Source organism: Pseudophryne corroboree, chromosome 5, assembly GCF_028390025.1.
Source record: "Pseudophryne corroboree isolate aPseCor3 chromosome 5, aPseCor3.hap2, whole genome shotgun sequence".
In the NCBI taxonomy this organism is placed as follows: domain Eukaryota; kingdom Metazoa; phylum Chordata; class Amphibia; order Anura; family Myobatrachidae; genus Pseudophryne; species Pseudophryne corroboree.
In genome coordinates, this window is record NC_086448.1 from 422,120,628 (window position 1) to 422,136,724 (window position 16,097).

The 16,097-nt window shown below is 47.4% G+C and overlaps 1 long non-coding RNA gene across 1 annotated transcript; it reads right to left on the reverse strand.

Moving 5' to 3' along the window:
- Positions 1 to 13,023: 13,023 nt before the first annotated feature.
- Positions 13,024 to 14,766, reverse strand: LOC134929087 (uncharacterized). Its single transcript, XR_010178270.1, has 2 exons — positions 14,636 to 14,766; positions 13,024 to 13,281 (listed from the first exon to the last, which is right to left on the reverse strand). It is a non-coding gene; the product is annotated as an uncharacterized LOC134929087 (long non-coding RNA).
- Between the last annotated feature and the right edge of the window lie 1,331 nt (positions 14,767 to 16,097).

Sequence of the window (16,097 nt, forward strand, 5' to 3'; positions counted from 1 at the left end):
GCACGGCATGTTGTAATTATCACTCATCTGTTTCCCTGGCCATGCAGCTTGTCAGCTGCATGGCATTTAATCCAATCAGCCTCCAAACAGCTGATTGGAAGACTCTCTGTTAAAAGCACTCCCAGGACTCCTCACAGACGCCGGTGATAGCTTCCTGTTTGCCTGATTCTGCTGCAGAGAGAGTTCCCAGTCCCGGTCTGTTCGTTTGTTCCTGTTCTCAGTGATCCAGTACTCGGAAGTTACCATCTGTTCCTGGAGTCTGACCGAGCACCTTTAACATCTGGTGGTGTTCGTGAGTCGCGGCGCAGCCGTGTGTTGCGGCTTGTCCGCTACTATTTATTATTGTGTTTATTTTGAGTTCTGGAGCTTTGCGGAGGATTCCGCTTCCACAAGATCCACTCTGGTGTCCAGCGGTGCCGGATAGGAGTGTCGGATCCGTGGATCCTTGGTTGTCCTTTTCCCTGGCGGCTAGTCCGCACATACCTTTTGATTTAGTTAAGTTAGCTTGTAACCCCTGGCTTGGTTGCTTAGTCAGAGGGCCCCTTGTTATCTCCCTGTCTCGGACTTCCCCTTGTCTCCCATTAAGACCTGCGGGGGCATCGGGGTTGGGCAGACATAATCCGCCCTTCGAACGCGGCTGCCATGGGCTCAAGCAACCATAGTCTCGCAGGGGATTTCTGATAACACGGGCGAGACAACGGAGTCAGGGCGCCAGGGGTTACTAGGCTCTCCAGCTCCCACAACCTGTATTTCATTCCTGTACTCAGATCTCTGCCATAAGATCTTCTCCAGTCTGGAGTACAGGAATCGTAACATTATCACCGGCCCAAAACAAAAGAAAAAATTTCAACAGGAGTTAATTTTTTCACTTATCCAGTAGGGAGAATTTTGTCGGCCTCATGAATCCCACCGGTGTTGGGCCAAATCCTGGCCAGTTTTTGGTTAGTCAGATTCAGGAACTTACCCAGATGGTTCAGGATCTGTCCCTCCGGGTGAGCTCACAGGAAGATCTGTTACGGACTTCCCCGAGGGTCATCCCTGAACCAAAAATGCATCTGCCTGACCGTTTTTCTGGGGATAGAAAACAGTTTTTTAATTTTAAAGAGTCTTGTAAACTGTATTTTCGTTTAAGACCAGTTTCCTCAGGTACGGAGGCTCAGCGGGTTGGAATTATAATTTCTCTGCTTCAGGGGGATCCTCAGACCTGGGCTTTTGGTTTAAAGACAGACGATCCGGCCTTATCGTCTGTAGACGCTTTTTTGAAATCTTTAGGGCTATTGTATGACGACCCTGATAGAGAGGCATCCGCAGAAAGTCAGTTGCGTGCTCTAAGACAGGGTAGGAATCCTGCAGAGAATTATTGTACGGAGTTTCGCCGTTGGTCGAACGACTGTGGCTGGAATGATCCTGCCCTGCGCAGTCAGTTTCGCCTCGGCTTATCTGAATCTATAAAAGACAGCCTCCTTCAGTATCCCGCTCCTGAGAACCTTGATAAACTCATGGAGCTCTCTATTAAAATAGATCGTCGGCTCAGAGAGCGGAGGACTGAGAAAGGGGCATCTGTAGTTTCTTTTCCCTGTGTTTCTTCCGTCCCGATAGACATGGAGGAGCCTATGCAGATTGGTCTCTCCAAATTGTCTCCGGAAGAAAGAACCAGGAGGCAAAATTCTGGTCTGTGTTTGTACTGCGGAGGTAAGGGACATTTTGCCCGTAGTTGCCCAAACAAGTCGGGAAACTTCCTGACCAAGTGAATAGTGAGGGGGTTCACTTTGGTCTACAGCTCATCTCCTCAAATAATTCACTATTGGTTCCTGCTAAAGTTTCTTATGACAGCCTCTGTTCCTCGGTCTCTGCTTTTGTGGACAGTGGAGCTGCAGGAAACTTTATGGACTTAACATGGGCCAAGGCCTTAGGTATTCCTCAGTTAACCTTAAGTAGGTGTATCACCATGCATGGTTTAGATGGGAGTCCCTTATCCAATGGGGTTATTTCTCTATGTACACCTCCTGTTTTGCTCTCGGTGGGAGCTCTACATTCTGAAAAGATTGAGTTTTTTCTTACCCATTGTCCAGCAGTTCCTGTGGTTCTGGGTCACCCTTGGCTGGCCTTTCATAATCCCATCATAGATTGGCAGTCTGGGGAGATTCTACAATGGAGTACCATCTGTGATAAAGAATGTATTACACTTCCTATCCGAGTAGCTGCTGCCAGGTCCGCACATATTCCTGGAGAGTACCAAGATTTTTTGGATGTGTTTTCCAAGGGCAATGCGGATATTTTGCCTCCCCATAGGCCTTATGATTGTACCATTGAGTTAATTCCTGGTGCCACGTTGCCTAAAGGAAGGTTATATGCATTGTCTGGTCCTGAAACTGTGGCCATGAATGAGTATGTGAAAGAAAGTCTTGAGAAAGGGTTTATCAGGCCATCTAAATCCCCTTTAAGTGCAGGTTTTTTCTTCGTAGAGAAGAAGGATGGTTCCCTCAGACCCTGCATTGACTTTCGAGCCCTGAATAAAATCTCAGTAAAGAATACTTACCCTCTGCCTCTGATCTCTGTCCTCTTTGATCAGCTACGTTCGGCTGTTATTTTTTCCAAGATTGACCTGAGAGGAGCATATAATCTCATTAGAATCAGATCGGGGGATGAGTGGAAAACGGCATTCAGTACTCAATCAGGTCACTATGAGTATCTGGTCATGCCTTTCGGCCTATCTAACGCTCCGGCAGTCTTTCAGGATCTCATAAATGATGTGCTCCGTGAGTTTCTGGGAAGATTCGTTGTGGTCTATTTAGACGACATTTTGATTTATTCTGACTCTATAGAACAACATGTTACCCAGGTGCGTCAGGTACTTAAGAAATTACGTGAAAATCACTTGTATGCCAAACCGGAGAAGTGTGAATTTCACGTCACGGAGGTATCCTTTTTAGGGTACATTATTTCCCCTCGGGGATTCCGAATGGAACCTAAGAAGCTCCAAGCCATCCTGAGTTGGGCGCAACCCACCAACTTAAAAGCAATTCAGCGCTTTTTAGGGTTTGCGAACTACTACAGAAGGTTTATTCACTCTTTCTCTGACATAGTTGCTCCCATTGTGGCACTCACTAAGAAGGGAGCAGATCCTACCAATTGGTCATGTGAAGCTAAAGTATCTTTTCAGGCCTTGAAACAAGCCTTTGTCTCAGCCCCTGTCCTTAGACATCCCAACCCAGAATTGCCTTTCATCGTTGAGGTAGATGCCTCGGAGGTTGGTGTAGGGGCTATCCTTTCTCAGAAGGATCCAGATTCCCTTGAGTTACATCCTTGTGCCTTTATGTCCAGGAAATTCTCATCTGCTGAATCCAACTACGATGTTGGTAATCGGGAGTTGCTGGCTATTAAATGGGCTTTTGAGGAGTGGAGACATTGGCTTGAAGGAGCGACCCATACCATTTCTGTTTTGACAGATCACAAAAATCTTCAATACATTGAATCAGCTAAGCGACTGAATGCCCGACAGGCTCGTTGGGCTTTATTTTTCACTCGTTTCAAATTCATTATCACCTTCAGACCTGGTTCCAAGAATACCAAGGCAGATGCCCTCTCACGCAGTTTTCTTCCCGCTCAAGACAACAGTCCTGTTACTCTCATACTTCCGCCTTCAGTCATTCAGGCAGGTCTCACACAGGATGTTTTTTCTCAATTGAAGCTGCTTCAACATCAAGCTCCGGGAAATACTCCTGCTGGTCGTCTTTTTGTTCCTGAGTTTTTGAGAGCAACTGTTTTGGAGGAATTTCATGATAGCAAAGTTGCAGGGCATCTGGGAGTCGCTAAAACTTTTGAATTGGTATCCCGCTCAGTGTGGTGGCCTGGTCTTTCTAAAGACATTAAAGAGTTTGTTTTTTCGTGTCAGGTCTGTGCACAGCATAAAGTTCCCCGTTCTTTGCCTATTGGTCAACTTATGCCATTGAATGTTCCTCTTAGACCATGGTCGCATATCTCCATGGATTTTGTGGTGGATCTCCCTCTGTCAGCTGGATGCACAGTCATATGGGTGGTAGTGGACCGTTTTAGTAAGATGGCTCATTTTATTGGTCTTCCCCGATTGCCATCTGCCCAGGGATTGGCAGTCTTGTTCCTCCGTCATGTTTTCAGACTCCATGGGTTACCCACTGATATTGTTTCTGACAGGGGTCCACAATTCATTGCACAGTTTTGGAAGTCTTTTTGTGCTTCGTTAAAAATGAAATTATCATTAACCTCCGGTTATCATCCACAATCAAATGGACAGACTGAGCGAGTGAACCAATCCTTAAAACAATATTTGCGTTTGTACTCGGCCAAACTCCAAAATGACTGGTCTGAGTTTCTTCCATTGGCAGAGTTTGCTTATAATAATGCCTGTCATTCCTCCACCAATGTGTCTCCATTTTTTGCAGTTTTTGGTTTCCACCCCAGAGCTAATTCATTTTTCCAACATTCCTCTGTCTCCTCTCTGGCCCTGACCTCTCATCTTAAACTTATTTGGAAAAAAGTGCACATAGCTCTCAGAAAAGCAGCTTTCAAGGAAAAAGATTTTTCGGACAGGTTCCGGCGGCCGTGCACTTTTAGAGTAGGAGACAGGGTGTGGCTGTCGACTCGCAATATCAAACTTCGACAAACCTCAGCCAGATTGGGTCCTAGATTTATTGGACCATTTCTCATTATCAAAAAAGTCAATCCAGTTGCTTTCCGGTTACAGCTACCAAAAACGTTACGAATCGGAAATACCTTCCATTGCTCTTTGCTCAAACCATATGTTTCATCTAGCAGATTTCCTCGTAAAAAACCTCAGGGGAGATCACCAGTTAATGTACAGGGTCAGCAGGAGTTCGTGGTTGAGAAGGTTCTCGATTCCAAGCTGTCCCGGGGTCGGCTTTATTTTTTGGTGCATTGGAAAGGTTATGGTCCTGAGGAAAGGTCGTGGGTCCTAGATGAGGACCTTCATGCCCCAAGGCTCAAAAGGGCATTTTTTCAAGAATTTCCTCAGAAACCCGGATTTAGGGGTTCCTTGACCCCTCCTCAAGGGGGGGGTACTGTTAGGCGCCGAGGGTCCGCTCGTCAGTGCGGCCGGCGCCTAGCAACGGGGACGCCACTGTCGGATCGTGTTCCCCGTTGCTGGGTCTAAGTTTATATCATCACTGGTTTCCTGGCTGTGTAGCATGCAGCTGCACGGCATGTTGTAATTATCACTCATCTGTTTCCCTGGCCATGCAGCTTGTCAGCTGCATGGCATTTAATCCAATCAGCCTCCAAACAGCTGATTGGAAGACTCTCTGTTAAAAGCACTCCCAGGACTCCTCACAGACGCCGGTGATAGCTTCCTGTTTGCCTGATTCTGCTGCAGAGAGAGTTCCCAGTCCCGGTCTGTTCGTTTGTTCCTGTTCTCAGTGATCCAGTACTCGGAAGTTACCATCTGTTCCTGGAGTCTGACCGAGCACCTTTAACATCTGGTGGTGTTCGTGAGTCGCGGCGCAGCCGTGTGTTGCGGCTTGTCCGCTACTATTTATTATTGTGTTTATTTTGAGTTCTGGAGCTTTGCGGAGGATTCCGCTTCCACAAGATCCACTCTGGTGTCCAGCGGTGCCGGATAGGAGTGTCGGATCCGTGGATCCTTGGTTGTCCTTTTCCCTGGCGGCTAGTCCGCACATACCTTTTGATTTAGTTAAGTTAGCTTGTAACCCCTGGCTTGGTTGCTTAGTCAGAGGGCCCCTTGTTATCTCCCTGTCTCGGACTTCCCCTTGTCTCCCATTAAGACCTGCGGGGGCATCGGGGTTGGGCAGACATAATCCGCCCTTCGAACGCGGCTGCCATGGGCTCAAGCAACCATAGTCTCGCAGGGGATTTCTGATAACACGGGCGAGACAACGGAGTCAGGGCGCCAGGGGTTACTAGGCTCTCCAGCTCCCACAACCTGTATTTCATTCCTGTACTCAGATCTCTGCCATAAGATCTTCTCCAGTCTGGAGTACAGGAATCGTAACACATTGGGCATCGGCCTTGGCAGACGATGTTGATGGCATTTCATCGTCTCGGCCATAAATAGTGGCAGCAGCTTCAGCCCGAGGTGGAAGTGGATCTTGATCTTTCCCTTTAACCTCCACATTTTTGTTCTCCATTTTTTAATGTGTGGAATTATATGCCAGTATCAATAGCAATGGCCTACTACTATATTTACTGTGCAAAACTGTCTAAAATGCACCACAGGTATAGAATGTAGATGGATAGTATACTTAATGGATGACGAGTGACGACACAGAGGTAGGTACAGCAGTGGCCTACCGTACTGCTATAAGTATATATATAATAAACTGGTGGACACTGTCAGCAAACTGCAAAACTGTCTAAAATGCACCACAGGTATAGAATGTAGATGGATAGTATACTTAATGGATGATGAGTGACGACACAGAGGTAGGTACAGTAGTGGCCTACCGTACTGCTACAAGTATATATATATATATATATAATAAACTGGTGGACACTGTTAGCAAACTGCAAAACTGTCTAAAATGCACCACAGGTATAGAATGTAGATGGATAGTATACTTAATGGATGACGAGTGACGACACAGAGGTAGGTACAGCAGTGGCCTACCGTACTGCTGTAAGTATATATATAATAAACTGGTGGACACTGTCAGCAAACTGCAAAACTGTCTAAAATGCACCACAGGTATAGAATGTAGATGGATAGTATACTTAATGGATGACGAGTGACGACACAGAGGTAGGTACAGCAGTGGCCTACCGTACTGCTATAAGTATATATATAGTATACTGGTGGACACTGTCAGCAAACTGCAAAACTGTCTAAAATGCACCACAGGTATAGAATGTAGATGGATAGTATACTTAATGGATGACGAGTGACGACACAAAGGTAGGTACAGCAGTGGCCTACCGTACTGCTATAAGTATATATATAATAAACTGGTGGACACTGTCAGCAAACTGTAAAACTGTCTAAAATGCACCACAGGTATAGAATGTAGATGGATAGTATACTTAATGGAGACGAGTGACGTCACAGAGGTAGGTACAGCTGTGGCCTACCGTACTGCTATAAGTATATAATATAGTATACTGGTGGACACTGTCAGCAAACTGCAAAACTAAAATGCACAACAGGTATAGAATGTAGATGGATAGTATACTTAATGGATGACGAGTGACGACACAGAGGTAGGTACAGCAGTGGCCTACCGTACTGCTATAAGTATATATATAGTATACTGGTGGACACTGTCAGCAAACTGCAAAACTGTCTAAAATGCACCACTGGTATAGAATGTAGATGGATAGTATACTTAATGGATGACGAGTGACGACACAGAGGTAGGTACAGCAGTGGCCTACCGTACTGCTATAAGTATATATATAATAAACTGGTGGACACTGTCAGCAAACTGTAAAACTGTCTAAAATGCACCACAGGTATAGAATGTAGATGGATAGTATACTTAATGGAGACGAGTGACGTCACAGAGGTAGGTACAGCAGTGGCCTACCGTACTGCTATAAGTATATAATATAGTATACTGGTGGACACTGTCAGCAAACTGCAAAACTAAAATGCACCACAGGTATAGAATGTAGATGGATAGTATACTTAATGGATGACGAGTGACGACACAGAGGTAGGTACAGCAGTGGCCTACCGTACTGCTATATATAGTATACTGGTGGACACTGTCAGCAAACTGCAAAACTAAAATGCACCACAGGTATAGAATGTAGATGGATAGTATACTTAATGGATGACGAGTGACGACACAGAGGTAGGTACAGCAGTGGCCTACCGTACTGCTATATATAGTATACTGGTGGATACTGTCAGCAAACTGCAAAACTAAAATGCACCACAGGTATAGAATGTAGATGGATAGTATACTTAATGGATGACGACACAGAGGTAGGTACAGCAGTGCACTCTGCACTGTACTCCTCCTATATAATATTAATTATACTGGTGGTCCCCACTCCCAGTCCCCACAATAAAGCAGCACACTGAGCACAGATATGGAGTGTTTTTCAGGCAGACAACGTATACTGGTGGTCACTGTCAGCAAAACTCTGCACTGTACTCCTGCTATAGCTGCTCCCCAGTCCCCACAATTAAGCAGTGTGAGCACTCAGCACAGATATATTATGCAGCACACTGAGCACAGATATGGTATGGAGCGTTTTTTTCAGGCAGAGAACGGATAAAAACTGGTGGTCACTTATCAGCAAAACTCTGCACTGTACTCCTAACAGCTGCTCCCCAATCCTCCTCACAATTAAGCAATAAATAACCAATGAATCAAGTTCTGTCTTCTACAATAAACGGAGAGGACGCCAGCCACGTCCTCTCCCTATCATCTCCAATGCACGAGTGAAAAGGTCGGCGACGCGCGGCTGCTTATATAGAATCCGAATCTCGCGAGAATCCGACAGCGGGATGATGACGTTCGGGCGCGCTCGGGTTAGCCAAGCAAGGCGGGAAGGTTCGAACCTGCCTCGGACCCGTGTAAACAAGGTGAAATTCGGGGGGGTTCGGTTTCCGAGAAACCGAACACGCTCATCACTAGCTAAAAGTAGCTAGCGAGTGATCAACTCGGAATGAGGGCCACAGTCGCAGGTAAACATTAACATAACGTAAAGCAGAGGAGGCCCCAACTGTGTCTATCTAAGAATCAGGACCTCTGAGGAGTGACCCCGCCCTCTTGACAGGCCCCTCCCCATCAACAGACTCCACCCCCATTAGAGCTGCTTCCATACATTTCTCGGGCTGGTGTTCGATCCCAATCCGCCCCTGGCAGCTACTATGAGGCCCAGAACTGAGAGAGGCCACCTTCCCTGTCACAGTTACATGTGTTAAATATAATGGGTGTAGCTACCATAGGTACTGTGACTGCTTATCAGTGCAATGCCTCACCTACTGGTGTGATCTCGACCTCCTGTGACACAATCCTCCTGCTGTGACTGCCTACCAGTGTCATGCATCAACTACTGGTGTGATCTCCACCTCCTTTGACATGATACTCCAGTTTGTGCTGTGACTGCCTACCAGTGCAATGCCCCACCTACTGGTGTGATCTCTACCTTCTTTGATACAATCCTTCTGTTGGTGCTGTGACTGCCTACCAGTACAATGCCTTATCTACTGGTGTGATCTCCACCTCCTGTGACATGATTCTCCTGCAGGTGATGTGACTGCCTACCAGTACAATGCCTCAGCTACTGGTGTGATCTCCACCTTCTGTGACACATTCCTCCTGCTGGTGCTGTGACTGCCTACCAGTACAATACTTCACCTACTGGTGTGATCTCCACCTCATGTGACAAGATTCTCCTGCTGGTGCTGTGACTGCCTACCAGTACAAAGCCTCAGCTACTGGTGTGATCTCCACCTCCTGTGACATGATTCTCCTGCTGGTGCTGTGACTGCCTACCAGTGCAATGCCTCCCCTACTGTTGTGATCTCCACCTCCTGTGACACGGTCCTCCTGCTGGTGCTGTGACTGCCTACCAGTGCAATGCCTCACCTACTGGTGTGATCACAGCCTCCTGTGACATGATCCTCCTGCTGGTGCTGTTGTTACTGCCTACCAGTGCAATGCCCCACCTACTAGTGTGATCTCCACCTCCTGTGACAAGATCTTCCTGCTGGTGCTGTGACTGCCTACCAGTGCAATGCCTCACCTACTGGTGTGATCTCCACCTCCTGTGACAAGATCTTCCTGCTGGTGCTGTGACTGCCTACCAGTGCAATGCCCCACCTACTGGTGTGATCTCTACCTTCTTTGATACAATCCTTCTGTTGGTGCTGTGACTGCCTACCAGTACAATGCCTAATCTACTGGTGTGATCTCCACCTCCTGTGACATGATTCTCCTGCAGGTGATGTGACTGCCTACCAGTACAGTGCCTCACCTACTGGTGTGATCTCCACCTCCTGTGACAAGATTATCCTGCTGGTGCTGTGACTGCATACCAGTGCAATGCCTCAGCTACTGCTGTGATCTCCACCTTCTCTGACATGATTCTCCTGCAGGTGAGGTGACTGCCTACCAGTGCAATGCCTCTCCCACCGGTGTGATCTCCACCTCCTGTGACACGATCCTACTGCTGGTGCTGTGACTGCTTACCATGCTGCATTAGCCTTGCTTTCTACCACTGTGGGTAATGCTAACAATTTGCTTAAGCCTAATTTGTGTTGGGTCCCGCTTATAGCTGACTTGCTCCAACCTACATGAGGCCACTTTTCATATATTTCCAGGGCCACTTTACGTTCCCAATCCGCCCCTGTCTGGCATGGAAGAAATGTGAATGATAAATCAATGTAAATGTCCCAGGAGGTATTGACGAGCCTTTATAACATTATCTTATACTGTGAATTTCTTACCCTGTTTCCAAGACAATTAATTAATTTAACTTGTTAATTAAGTGAAAGGAAGACATGATATTTTCCGGGAGATGTATCAAGCCGTGGAGAGAAATAAAGATGAGTATTTGCCCAAATCAAGGTATCATTTCAAGTACTGTGCTAGATAAGTGACAGAAGATGATTGGGTGGTTTGGACATCCGCACTTTATCTCTCTCCAAGGCTTGATACATCTCTCCAAGAGTGCTGTATATAAAATATATGTCTGGGTGCTTTACAGCAGGCCAGGAGCACCAGCAGGACAATAGAGTAACAGTCATATCAGTAATCATTTGCGGACCCTGTGAAATTAGCATTCAGTAAAGACGGGAGACTCAGTCAATGAATACATAAAACATTTTTTAGTTTATGTTAAAATATAAAAAGTTTATTAAGTGGAATATTTAATAAATAATATTTGCGAGACATCTCCAAAAACAGTCAGTTTTGGGGGCTGCCCACAAATATTAACCAGCCCCTGAATGTATGTATTGGGGACTGCAATGGATATTTGAGATATCTATTGCATTCCTCCTATTTTGAACACAAAAGCAGCCACCAAAAGTTTCTACGGCAGATGGTAAACTGTGAAACTCACCAAGCTCCAGAATGCAAAGCATTTCTGAGCTTGGCCCGGCAGCTAATGCCATTTCTAAATGGCTTTTGTAGCCTGTGGGCTACATTATGCAATAAATCCCAGGAGAAAGATCCTTGGGATCCCTCTGCATTACTGTCTGCTCTCACATACGCAGTCTGACGATTGCACATGTGAACTAGCGCAGCCGGGGTCTAAACCCAGAAGTAAAGTGATCGCAATAGCAATTATTTTACTTCTTATACATTGCAGGGACGGGCATGAGATTGGTACTCATTATGGCATAAAAGCTACACCTCTGGACTCACAAAGAGTCATCCTTCAGCACTCAGGAGAGGAAAACCCCCTTGGGGGGAAACCTCTGGGGAACCATGGCCTCAGGATCACCCTTCCCTCTGGGCATTAAGAGGTGTACTAATAGAGGGGTCAGTATGCTAACCCAGCGCATGGGATCCCGGTGGTTGTCATATCGATGCCGGGATCCCAGTACAAAAAAGGCCTACAGAGTGAGTAAAGGGTGTTCTCCCCCCACCCTAACCCTGCTTGACCGCAATCTAAACCTAACCCTCCCTTCCCCGCAGCCTAACCACTCCCGTGGTGCCTAACTCACCCTACCCACAGCCTAACCCTCACTTCCCCCCACCCGCAGCCTAACCCTGTCCTACCCCCACCCACAGCCTAATCCTAACCCCCCACCTGATGCCTAAACCTAACCCCCGCCTGATGCCTAAACCTAACCCTCCCATCCCCACAGCCTAACAACCCCCAGGGGTGCCTAATCCTAACCAACCCTACCCGCTGCCTAACCCTAACCACCCCCTACCTAAAGCCTAAACCTAAACCCCCGCCTGATGCCTAAACCTAATCTCCCCACATGATGCCTAAACCTAACCCTCCCTCCTCCACAGCCTAACCACCCCTGGGGTCATTAACCCTAACCCACCCTACCTACAGCCTAACCCTATCCTCCCCTCACCCGCAGCCTAACCCTAACCACTCCACCTGATGCCTAACCCTCTCCCTCTCCCCACCCCCCTAACCCTGCCTGTCCGCAGTCTAACCCTAACCTCCCCCCTTTGTGCCTAACCCTCCCGCAGAGGTGCCTAATCCTAACCTCTGTCCCTGCTAACTAAACCTAACCCTCCCTCTCCCGCAGCCTAACCACCCCCCTCCATCCCTGCTGCCTAAACTTAACCTTCCCTTTCCCGCTGCCTAACCACCCCCCCTCCATCCCTGCTGCCTAAACCTAACCCTCCCTCACTCCTAGCCTAACCACTCCCAGGAGTGCCTAACCCTAACCCACCCTTCCCACAGCCTAACACTAACCTCCCCCCACATGCAGCCTAAACTTAACCCCCCACCTGATGCCTAAACCTAACCCTCCCTTCCCCACAGCCTAACCATCCCCAGGGGTTCCTAACCCTAACCTAACCTACCCGCAGCCTAACCCTAACCTCCCCCCATCCAAAGCCTATACTTAACCCCCCACCTGATGCCTAAACCTAACCCTCCCTCCCCCACAGCCTAACCACCCGCAGGGGTGCCGAACCTTAAGCCAACCTACCCGCAGCCTAACCCTAACCTCCCCCCACCCAAAGCCTATACTTATCCCCCCACCTGATGCCTAAACCTAACCCCCCCGCCTAAACCTAACCCTCCCTCCCCGCAGTCTAACCACCCCCAGGGGTGCCTAACCCTAAGCTTACCCCACCTGCAGCCTAAACTTAACCCTCCCACCTAATGCCTACACCTAACCCTCCCGCCTGATGCCTAAACCTAACCTTCCCTCCCACGCAGCCTATCCTCCCCCCGGGGGTGCCTAACCCACCCTATCCACAGCCTAACCCTAACCTCCACTCACCTGCAGCCTAACCCTAACCTCCACCCACCTGCAGCCTAACCCTAACCCCCACCTGACGCCTAAACCTAACCCCCCACCTGATGCCTAAACATAACCCTCCCTCCCCTGCAGCCTAACCAACCCTCCTCCCCCCGTGCCTGATGCCTAAACCTAACCCCCCTTGCCCAGCCCTAAACCTATGATCGTGGGGATACGGGCGTCGGTATCCTTGCCCATTTGGAGTTCCAACGTCGGGATTCTGAAAAGTGTCAGGATCCCAGTGTCAGTATTCTGACTGCTGTAAACCCAACAGCCGGCATCTTTACCGCATCTCCTAATAGGTAATGCATATGTCCCAACATTTGGAGCATGTGTCCGCAGCTCTCCTCCCAGGGCAGCTATTCAGGGATCACCCACTGCGTGTAGACGAAGAGGAAGAGATGAAAAATCATTGTTAGTGGATGAACAAGCAGAGAGACAAACTGCAAACAGTGGTGTGGTTGTGTAGAGAGAAAAATCTCTCTATGTAAATATGTTACTCTAACTACTGAGGACATGGAAAATACCTAAAATAAGGACAATTATCCCAAAGGGCCCATTGCTTTTATACAATACACACATTGGGGGGATAAGTTCTCTCTTATAGTAATTAGTGGGTACATTCAGAAAAGAAATTTGACCAGTAAATAATAAAAGCTATAAATTGCTAACATTTAGGGGTCAATCCAATTAGGTACAAGTTACCATTGCTGCGACGATTCAACAGCATCCAAACTCACACCCTTCGTGGCCAGATTCAGCCTATGGGGCTACCGGAAAGTGCGGCTGTTGTAAGACAAACTCGCACCTAATTAAACTGACCCCTTAGTTGTTAAATGTGATAAAATAGTAAATTATAATGGTGTAATTGTGGCCTGATTCAGTTGTGGTTGTTGAAGCGATCGCTGCTGCAATCTTGCCATTCCCAATTGCATCGTGAGTCTGAGCAGTCGTAGGCTGAGCAAGTCTGCTAGACACAGGGGGCTCTCCAGCAGCAACACAGGTCGCAATCGGTAATTTATGCACGCACATGGAACGGCGTGTGAACGGACCTGACATGTCTGTATACAGTTAGCCACTCCCGTTACCACCTCAAACGCTGACTTCCTGTCAATCACTTTGCGATGGGATATACTGTAAATATACACCAATTCAATATCTCCCCTGATCTGTATTGTTCTTCCCCCGATCTGTATGTTCTGTATGGGATCCGGTCTCTAGGTCGACAGTAACTAAGTTGACACTATCTAGGTCAACCACTATTGGTCGACAGTAACTAGGTCGACAGGGTTTCTAGGTCGACACCTTTTGACCTGATGACCTAGACCATGTCGACCTAAAGACCCTGTCGACCTAGAGACCCTGTCGACCTAGTTACTGTTGACCAATAGTGGTCGACCTAGACACTGTTGACATAGTTACTATCTACCTTCCATACCACACCCGTTCTGTATCATGCTCTCCCCACCCTTCCTGTTTTTCTGTATTACAGTATGTACTACATCTTGCAACCCCCAAAAGTGTATGTCCTTCCTATATATGTCTTATAGAGTACGCCACAATTGCTATGTTTTTGTATTGTGCCCCCACACCATCTGTATGTGCTATACCAAGTTGCCCCCTTCTGCATGTTTTGTATTGTCTGCTCTCCCCCACCATAGACCCTATGTTTTGTACTGTGCTCTCAATACCCCCCACCACACACACAATTACACAAGTATGGTAACTTACCTCCTGCATGCTATTCTCCAGTCACTAATTCCTCTGCGATCCCTCCCGTCGTCTTCAACTGACACTTTGCAGATCTCTTTGCCGGTCACCCGACACTCTGCAAATCTCTTTGCCAGAATTTTGCCAAATGATGATCTAAATAACCAGAATTTCCTGGTCAGACATACTATTTGTATAATTATACTACTGCATTTTGTTATGTACTTTCATTTTTATTCATTTGCAATTTATCTATGTTATTGACTTTTTATCCAAAACCCAAGATTCTTTCTCATAGAGACCCAAGTTATTTGCTCCAGGTTTTATCTTCCCTAGTGCTAGGACCATGTTAGTATCATACATTGGGCCTAATTCAGACCTGATCGCAGCAGCAAATTTGTTCTCTAATGGACAGAACCATGGGGGTAATTCCAAGTTGATCGCAGCAGGAAATTTTTTAGCATTTGGGCAAAACCATGTGCACTGCAGGGGGGGCAGATATAACATTTGCAGAAAGAGTTAGATTTCGGTGGGTTATAGTGTTTCTGTGTAGGGTAAATACAGGCTGCTTTATTGTTACACTGCAAATTAGATTGCAGATTGAACACACCACACCCAAATCTAACTCTCTCTGCACATGTTAAATCTGCCTCCCCTGCAGTGCACATGGTTTTGCCCAGTGGCGGATCCAGGGGAGGGGCACACAGGCACGTGCCCCCCCTTTCATTTCTAGCACTTTTATTTCTCCAAACGTGAGCAGCAGCAGCACTCCACTGCTGTCTCCGTCATGAATATTAGAGCCGGCGGGCACTAGGACCCGCCGCAGCACTAAACAGCAGAACTTCAGAGAGCTCTGATTAAGAGCTCTCTGTGCAGTGTAATGACGGAAGGTGACTGAGGGGGAGCTGTTGCGCACATCCTACTGCAGCAGCCAGCTCCTCTCCTGCTACTGTAAAAAAGCGGAGCGTCCTGTCTCCTCTGCCCCTACTTCTACTTGTACTGTATGTACACTACAGTGGCAGTCTGGAGGAGTCTCTCACAGCCACAGTTGGTGCTGTGTCGAACAGTGAGTCATCAGCTCTAATTAAAGGTCAGTCTAGTGAGATAGTGAGGGTGAACCCTGTGGTTGGGCAGGAAGTGTGTGTCTGAGTGAAAAATGTGACAGTCTGCAGTCATTGTGTGTCTGTGGGGGAAGTGACAGTCTGCAGTTATTGTGTGTCTGTGTGGGGGAAGTGACAGTCTGGAGTTATTGTGTGTCTGTGTGGGGGAAGTGACAGTCTTGAGTTAGTGTGTGTCTGAGTTGTGGGGGAGTCAGTTTTCAGTCTGAGTGTGTGTGGACGAAAGGGCAGTCCTACAGAGTGCATGGGAGGGGGTAGTTTGCAGTTTGTGTGTGTGTGTGTGTGTTTGGTGGTGGGGGGTTGCCACGTTGGGAATACAGCTCTACTTATTCAACACATTGTAAAAATGTATACATGTGTAAGAT